This window comes from Rhinolophus sinicus, chromosome 17 (genome assembly GCF_057876585.1).
Source record: "Rhinolophus sinicus isolate RSI-liver-muscle chromosome 17, RSI-T2T, whole genome shotgun sequence".
NCBI classification, from domain to species: Eukaryota; Metazoa; Chordata; class Mammalia; order Chiroptera; family Rhinolophidae; genus Rhinolophus; species Rhinolophus sinicus.
In genome coordinates this window covers 106,846,514-106,855,789 of record NC_142517.1, presented here as the reverse complement: position 1 = coordinate 106,855,789, position 9,276 = coordinate 106,846,514, and positions in this window count along the sequence as shown.

Below are 9,276 nucleotides of genomic sequence, written 5' to 3'. Positions count from 1 at the left end.
TAGCATATCAGTTGTATTTCTTTTTTACACTTTTTATGTTTTTCCTACAATATATAGTTATACCTAATCCAAATCCACTTTCATATACACTGTAGCACTTCACAGATGGTACAAGACTTTATAACAACAAAATATTCCTAATTCCTACTTCCATCACTCTATCATTGACAGTTCATTTCATTTATACATAAGCATATGTAAACATCCATAACTGAATACATGTTGCTATTATTATTTTGAACAAACTGCTATATGTCAGATCAATTAAGAATAAGAAAAGTAAAATTTTTATTGTATCTTTACTTATTCATTCTCCAATGCTCTTCTTTTCTTTTATAGATCTGAGTTTCTGATATTTATCATTTTCCATCTCTCTGTAAAAAAAACATCTTTTAGGCAAAGGGATTAAGAAGTACAAATTGGTAGAAACAAAATAGTAATAGAAATGTAAAGTACAGCATAGGGAATATAGTCAATAATATGGTAATAACTATGTATAGTGCCAGGGGGTAGTAAACTAGTCAGGAGAATCACTTCATAAACTATATAAACGTGTAACCACTACACTGTGAACCTGAAACTAATACAAAATAATATTGAATTTCAGCTGTAATTGAAAATTTTTTTAAATTAAAAAATCGACAAAAAATGAAGAATGTCTCTTAATATTTCATGCAAGGCATGTCTGCTGACAACAAATACCCTCAATTTTTTTTTTTTTTAGAAATAATTGACGTGTATCATTGTATAAGTTTAAGGCATACAGCATGATGGTTTGATTTACATATATTGTGAAATGAGACCCACAATAGGTTTAGCTAACATCTATCTTCTTGTATAGACACAATAAAAATAAAGGAACGAAAAAAAGGGGGAAAATTCTCCTTTAGATGAGAACTCATAGGATTTACACTCTTAACATCTTTCCTATAACCCAGGACTGTGAACTTCACCTGTGCTTCCCAGTCCCTCCCCCATGCCTTAGGTGGGATAGGATGGCTACAGGGAGAAGTTATGTATTTCCCTTCTCTGATGTGGAAGGCTAGAGCCAATTGGAGTGGCATATTGCCTTTACTCCATATAGAAGGCTAGAGACAGCTGAACTTGGTGACTTCCCTTCCTTCAGGTAGATTAGGCGCAGACAAAATCCCTGCAGGTTAGTCTCTGGTAAAATAATTTCTGCTGAGGGAAGGATTTGTTAAGAAGAACAGAATGATCTGGTGTATTTGAAAATGGTTCTTTTTCCTCCCCGTATCCTGAAAGCTCAGGGGATTTTTCTTTGATATTCATTATGAAGACCTGGTAGAGCTCATGGAGGTAAATCTCACCATATTGTGGGGACTTCCCTTTGACTGGGTCTGCCTGGAGTTACTAATTCTCAGACTTTTCCACACTGAACCTCTAGCAATTCATCAATTACAATTTAGGTTTTCCTACCCTGGCACTGGTTCCCAGGGGTTTCTGATCTAGTAAGTTATGATTCTCTGTATCTTTCTGTCTCTTTGATTGTGAAGGTTAATTTTAATGTGTCAACTTGACTGGCCATGGTGTTCCTGGATTAAATATTAGGTTGGTGCAAATGTTACTGGGGTTTGAAAGGTTAAAAATAATGCAAAAACAGCAATTACATTTGCACTAACCTAATAACATTTCTGGGTGTGTCTTTGAAGGTGTTTCTGATGAAATTAGCATTCAAATTTGTGGACTCAGTAGATTGTCCTCCCCAATGTGGGTGGGCATCATCCAATCCATTGAGATCCTGAATAGATGGAAAGGCAGAGGAAGAATTAATTCACCCCTTTTTTTCTGCCTCACTATTTCAACTGAGACATCTCATCTCATCTTCTCTTGCCCTCAGATTGGGATTTACACCATTGCTGCCCCTGTTTCACAGGCCTTCACATTCAGACTGAATTACACCATCATCTTTCTTAGGTCTCCAGCTTGTCGACTACTGCAGATTGTGGAACTTCTTATCCTCCAAAATTACATGAGCCAATTCCTCAGAGTATATGAGGACAGAGTACATATATATATATATATATATATATATATATATATATATATACACATATATATGTATATATGTGTATATATGTACATATATACATATACATGTATATGTATGTATGTATATATATGTGTGTGTATATATATACATATATGTATATGTATGTGTGTGTGTGTGTGTGTATATATATATATATATATATATATATATATATATATATAGTGAGAGAGAGAGAGAGAGAGATCTCGTATTGATTCTGTTTCTCTGGAGAACCCTAATACAGAAATTGGTACCAAGAAATGGATGGAGTGGTACTGTTACAAATACTCAAAAATTTGGAAGCAGCTTTGGAACGATGTAATAAGTAGAAGATGAAAGAGTTTTGAGGTGCATGTTAGTTTAAGGCTACATTTAACAATGGAATGTTAATGGTAATTTTGGTGGGAGCTCAGAAAGAAAAGAATATAGCTGTAGAGAAACCTTCCATCTTAGAGAATACATAAATAATCGTGAACAGAATGTTGGTAGAAACATGGACAGTAAAAGCCATTTTAATGAGATTTCATGTGGAAATGAAAAACATTTTATTGGAAATCAGAGGGAAGGCAATTCATCATAAAATGGCACAAAAACTTGGTTGATTGTTTTTTTTTTGTGTTCTAGTCTTTTATAGAAATTAGACCTTGTGAGCAATGAAATTGAATATTTGACAGAGGAAAACTCTATCAAAGTGTTGAAGGATTGGCCTGGTTACTCCTGACTGCTTATAGTAAAAATGTGACAAAAGAGAAATCTTTTGAAAATGAACTTGTTAAACACAAGGAACCAGAACTTAAAGATTTAGTAAATTCTCAGCCTATCCTTATTGGAAAAAATGAGAAAGTGTGTTCCAAAGAGAACAGTTAGGGTGTGGACAAGAGATCATATGATAAGGAGATTAATGTGACTATGAACTGTGGACCTATAGAGCCAGCTCAATAGAAGCCAGGAACTATTCCTCAAGACAAGAGTAGAAACACCCTCCTTCCCAAGGTGATTCAGAGATCATCAGGACTGCCCCTTCTACTTCAATCCCAAACTGAAAGGGCCCAATTAATAGAATGGGCCCAGGGGGTGAGGCTGCCTCTCCAGTTCAGGTGGGCTAGGAGGATCCTGCCCAGCACCTCAGTGAAGGGGTTGCAGCACAGAGCAGCACCAAGGGCAGGGCCACCACAGTCTTAGGGGTGATGTTGCTACCCCAGTGGTTTCAGAGGTCAGAACGTTAAGCCAAAGAAGATTATTTTCAAGCCTCATGGTTAAATGTTGCCCTGTTAGGTTCTGGACTTACATGGAACACATTAGTCCTTTCTTCCTTCCCATTTCTCCCTTTCAGAATGAAGTATCTATTCTACACCTATCCCACCATTGTATTTGGGAAGCACATAACTTGTTTTGTTTGACAAGTTCATAACTGGAGAAGAATTTGCTTCAGAATGAATCTTACCTTGAATCTCACCCACATCTGATTTAGATGATATATATGAGACTTTGGACTTAGATTTTAGAGTTAATGCTGAAATGAGTTAAGACTTTTGGGATTGTTGAGATGTAATGAATACATTTTGCATGTAAGAAAGATGTGAATTTGGGGAGGCCAGGGGTAGAATATTATGGACTGAATACTGTGTCCCCTCAAAATTCATGTGTTGAAATCTTAACCCCCAACGTGATGGTATTAGGAGGTGGGGCTTTTTGCAGATGATTATTTCATGAGGGAGGAGCCCTAATGAATGGGATTAGTCCCCTTAGAAAAGAGGTGAACAAGCAAGAAGACAGCCCTCTATGAACAAGGAAACAAATTTTCACTAGAAATTGAATTTGCTGGAGCCTTGATCTTGGTCTTCCCAACCTCCAGAATTGTGAGAAATAAATGTTTGTTGTTTCAGCCACCTAGTTTATGGTGCTTTTGTTAGAGCAGCACAAACTGACTAAGATGCTGATTTGGAAGGCAGTGGATTACACCGTAACCTCACTGCTCTGATGGAACTAAGAAGAATTGTTGATTTTTGAGGTTGTTCAGCTTTTTACTTGTTAGGATAGAGTGGCAACTTCTGAACTCCGTACATACAAGACAAGAAACCAGAAATTCCTGCTGAAATTGTTTTTCAGAAATGCATATTTGACAAGGGCTGAGAAGAAAGATTGAAGGTTATATTAACAGGCTAGTACCAGATTGCTAGCATCCAGCATACTAAGTATTTATTCACATACATTCATTTAGTCCCCACTAAGTTTTATATTGAGGTCTCTGTAATTGTACTAGTTACTGGGTATATAACAAGAACCAGATATAATGACTAACCTCAAGAGGTTAGAAAGAGGCATGATAGAAAGAAATACATAATCACTGTTTTAAAAAGAAAAAGTTGTTCTACATCTGATCTGAGGAAGAACATATTTTGAATGATGTAATTTATGATGTCCTTTTGGGAGAAGGTATTAGTCCTGGTTAATTTTTAAACATTTTTCCTATAAATTTTAACACAAAAATTGGCTCTGGGGAATCAGATGACCTGCTACTCTGATGTCAGTCAGTCAAGAGTCTGGTGATCTTTAACCAAACATTCTTTTCTTTTTGTATTTAATTTAACAATAATTATCTAATCATTCTTTTAACTATACAATTCCTTACCAAACAAAGAATCTTTAAACTGGCCAGTAGCTCTCATAGGCTTTTTCCTTACAGTGAAGTTATGATGGAAGTTTGACACATGCTCATAACTAAACTGACTGAAAGGCCTTCTTTAACATTGCAACAGAAGACTACTGAGTTGTAATAGAAGTTAGCACAAGGATGTGGGGAGCACTTGAATTTCAGATGTGTGAATGGTTGGGGTGGGAGTGGGAATGAATTCCTCCCAAAGTGACATCTAAAAACTACATAATGAATAAAACATAGGGCAGTGGAGAGATGGGAAGACTATGAGAAAGGAACAAAGAAAAGGGACTGACAAGAGGAAAAGCATTATCTATGCAGCAGGCCTGTGGCTGCATGGCCCGTGGCCCTTGGGCCTGAAAATTTCCTTGTTCTTCAGTACACTTTCGCTTGCCTGTATCAGCACTTCCACCTGAGAGATTCCCCCCATGAGCAGAAGGCCATTCTTCCCTCATCTAGGAAATGCTGGTAAAATGCTTGAGAGGAATGACACTCCTAAGAGTGGTACAGTTGAAATGTAAATACCCCAGTTTCTTCTCCCCTCATGTGGGTTTTAACATGTTCCCCAGAATTTCCTCAGGGAAATTCCCCCTGTGGGCACTTTCTTTTTCTGCGTCATTTCCCCACCACTTACCAGTGTTTTTTGTACCTCCCAATAAAGTACTTGCACACCAGTCCTTGACACAGGGTCTGCTCTGGGGAATCCAGATGGAGTAGCCTGTTTGGGAGAATTGCAAGCAGCTAAAGAACAGAGAATTTGTAATATGAAAAGAGGTAAAAGGCTTCTGGCCAAGATGGCAGAGGAGGTAAATTCTGTGCTCGCCTCTTCTCACGACCACATCAAAACTACAATTAAACTACTGAACAACCATCATTAAGAAATGCCTGAAGTCTGGCTGAATATAAGTCCTATAACTAAGGACATACAGAAGAAGCCACATGGAGAATGGTAGGAAGGGCAGAGACCAAGAACAGGCTGGACCCACACCCATATGTGGTGGTTAAAAATCAGAAGGGATATCTCACCTATGAAGGTCCCTCCTGAGGATTGAGGTTTCCCAAGCCCAGGGTTCCAGTGCTAGAAAGAGAAGTCCCACAACTCTGGCTACAAAAAACAGTGGAGATTATGGCTGAGTGAGATGGAGGATAGCTGGAGTCCCAGGTGCTCCTCTTAAAGGGTCCACACATGTACTCACTTGCTCTGAGCATCAGTGCTGGGGCAGCAGCTTGGAAGGCACATGGGACATAAGGGGAGGAACTGAATTATCTGACTTCTGGGCAAGGGCTGGAGGGACAGCTTTCTCACAAACAGAAGTGATGGCAGGTGCCATTATTCCTTTGTTGAGCCATCCTTCACCCACCCTGCACTTGCAGGCAGGTTCCATAACTGAATCTCCATTAACATGGCTAACAGTGTTTGTCCTGCCCTGGTGATTGCCTTAGACCCATCCCCACAAAATTTGTGGGCCCACCCAACGTGCTTCCAGTGGCTTTTCCATACAAACAGACTCTCTTGGCTCATGTTGCAAAATTTCCTAAAATCTCTCAAAGGTGCATTAACCCCAAACAAGCAGCATCTTCCCTCAGTGTGCCCTGTACCTCTTGCTAAACAGCCCCAAGTCTGGCATTAGCACCATTTGGCCTCAGTTTACACCTTAGCCTCTCCCAGGCATGGCCAAACCCAGGAAAAGTGGTAATCATCTGCAGATCATTTTGTAGCTCCTAACAAATGGCCCTGGGCAGGAAACAGGCAGAAGCTGACCTTGGTTTGCACCAGAACCTGTTCCAAGAGGCTCCAGAACAAACACACCTGGTGGCCAGCTTCCGACCGTACCACCCAACCAACTTCACAAATACACACCCACAAGGTATACGAGGCAGGCATGAGAGACCCACTAAAGTGAATCCTGCTTCACAGGGTCAGCCCCTGCAACCAATGGCTAGTCTTCACAACCAATCAACCTAAGCATCAGTCCCTCCCATTGACGTGCTGACAGCAATCAAGGCTCAACTACAACAGCAGGGCATACACAATTAACACGCTTGGAGCATCCAGCTCAGGGGAACAGGGAGATGGCACCAGTGGGCTCCACAACACACCTACTATATAAGGCCACTCTACTAAGACTGGGAGACATAGCAGCCTTACCTAATACATAGAAACAAACACAGAGAGGCAGCCAAAATGAGGAGACAAAGAAATATTTTTAAATGAAAGATCAGAGCAAAGCTTCAGAAAAAGAAACAAAGAAAAATGGAGACAAGCAATATACCAGATGCAGAGTTTAAAATACTGGTCATAAGAATGCTCAATGATCTCAGTGAGAACTTCAACAAAGAGATAGGAACATAAAAATGGAGATAGAAAATATAAAAAAAGAACACAGTGAGAAATTAAGAATACAATAAGCAAAATGAAGTACACATTAGAGGGAATCGACAATACAGTAGACAAAGCAGTGGATCAAATCAGCAATTTGGAAGATAAAATATCAGAAAACATTCAAAGAGAACAGCAAAAAGAATTAAAAAAAAATGAGTATAGTTTAAGGGGCCTCTAGGACAACAACAAGCATAACAATATTTGCATCACTGGGTACCAGAAGGAGAAGAGAGAGAGACCAAGGAATTGAAAACCTATTTCAAAAAATAATGACAGAAAACTTCCTAACCTAGCAACAGAAATAGACATACAAGCCCAGGAAATGAAGAGAGTCTCAAACAAGATGAATCCAAATAGGCCCACACCCAGACACATCATAATTAAAATGCCAAAAGTTAAAGACAAAGAGAGAATCTTAAAGGCAGCAATTAGTTACCTGCAATTAGTTACTTATGGGAGCTCCCATAAATTGTCAGCTAATTTCACAACAGAAATTTTGCAGGCCAGAAGGGATTGGCAGGAAATATTCAAAGTGATGAAAAGCAAGGACTTACAACCAAGATTACTCTACCCAGCAAAGCTATCATTTAGAATTAAAGCACAGATAAAGAGCTTCCCAGACAAGAAAAAGCTAAAGGAATTTATCAGCACCAAACCAGTATTACACAAAATGTTAAAGGGACTTCTTAAAGAAGAAGAAGGAAAAAGAAAAGACTAAAAATATGAATAATAACATGGCAATAACTACATATCTATCAACAATTACTTCCAATGTAAATGGATTAAATGCTCCAATTAAATGGCACAGGGTGGCTGAATAGAGAATAAAACAAGACCCGTACATACGCTGCCTAGAAAAGACTTCCTTCAGACCAAAAGACACACACAGACTGAAAGTAAAATGATGGAAAAAGATATTTTATGAAAATGGAAACAACAACAAAAAAGGCTAGGGTAACAATACTTATATCAGACAAAATAGACTTTGAAACAAAGGTAATAAAAAGAGACAAAGATGAACCCAGTAATCCCATTTCTGGGTAATTATCCAAAGAAACCCAAAATGCTACTTTGAGGGGACATGTGCATCCATATGTTCATTGCAGCATTGTTTACAATGACCAAGATATAAAGGCAACCTGGTTGTCCATCAATGGGTGAATGGATAAAGAAGAGGTGGTACATACAGAGTATGCCAAAAAATGTATACACATTTTAAGAAAGGAAAATACTGTATTAAAATTGTAATACTCAATATATACCGGTAACAAAAGATGAATACAAGTCATGTTTCACTTCTGTAATTACAAGAGGTGCTCAAAGTGTTTACCATCAGCATCCAGACACTTCTGATTACAGCAAACTTCTTCTTGAGCAACGTTGACCAAAATGTCCACTTGTATACATGTTTTAGGCACCCCTGGTATTTACAATGGAATATTAGTCATAAATAAGAATTAAGTCTTGCCATCTGCAACCACATGGGTGGACCTAGAAGGTATTTTGCTGAGTGTAGTATGTCAGACAGAGGAAGACAAATGCCATATGGTTTCACTTATATTGGAATCTAAAGAACAACACAGATAAACAAACAAAACTCAAACAAACTCATAGATACAGAGAACATTTTGATGGTTGCCAGATGAGAGGGTTGTTCTATGCTAGAGAAAAATGGAAGAAATTCAAAATGGTTGTTACACAGTAGTCATGGGGATGTAGGGCATAGCATAAGGATTACAGTCAATAATATTGTAATATCTATGTATGGTGTCAGATGAGTACTAGACTAGTCAGAGGGATCACTTTGTAAGTTATATAAATGTTTAATCACTATGTTGCTTACCTGAAACTAATATAATATTATATGTCACCTGCTACTGAAAAATAAATAAGTATGTATATATATAAAGAGGTAAAGGCAAGGTTGGGCCACAGTGTGCAGGATCCTGATTTGCCAGATTTAACACATAAAAATACAGGACACCAGTTAAACATTAACTTCAGATAAACAATAGGTTTTTGAATATAAGTATGTCCCAGGTTATACTAAAAAGTTATTCATTCTTTATTTGAAATTGAAGTATAACTGGTGTCCTGTATTTTATCAGGGATCACTATGAAATCTAGAAAGCATTTGGAGCTTTATCTGTAGAACACTTTGGCTCCAGTGTGGAGCATACATTCAAG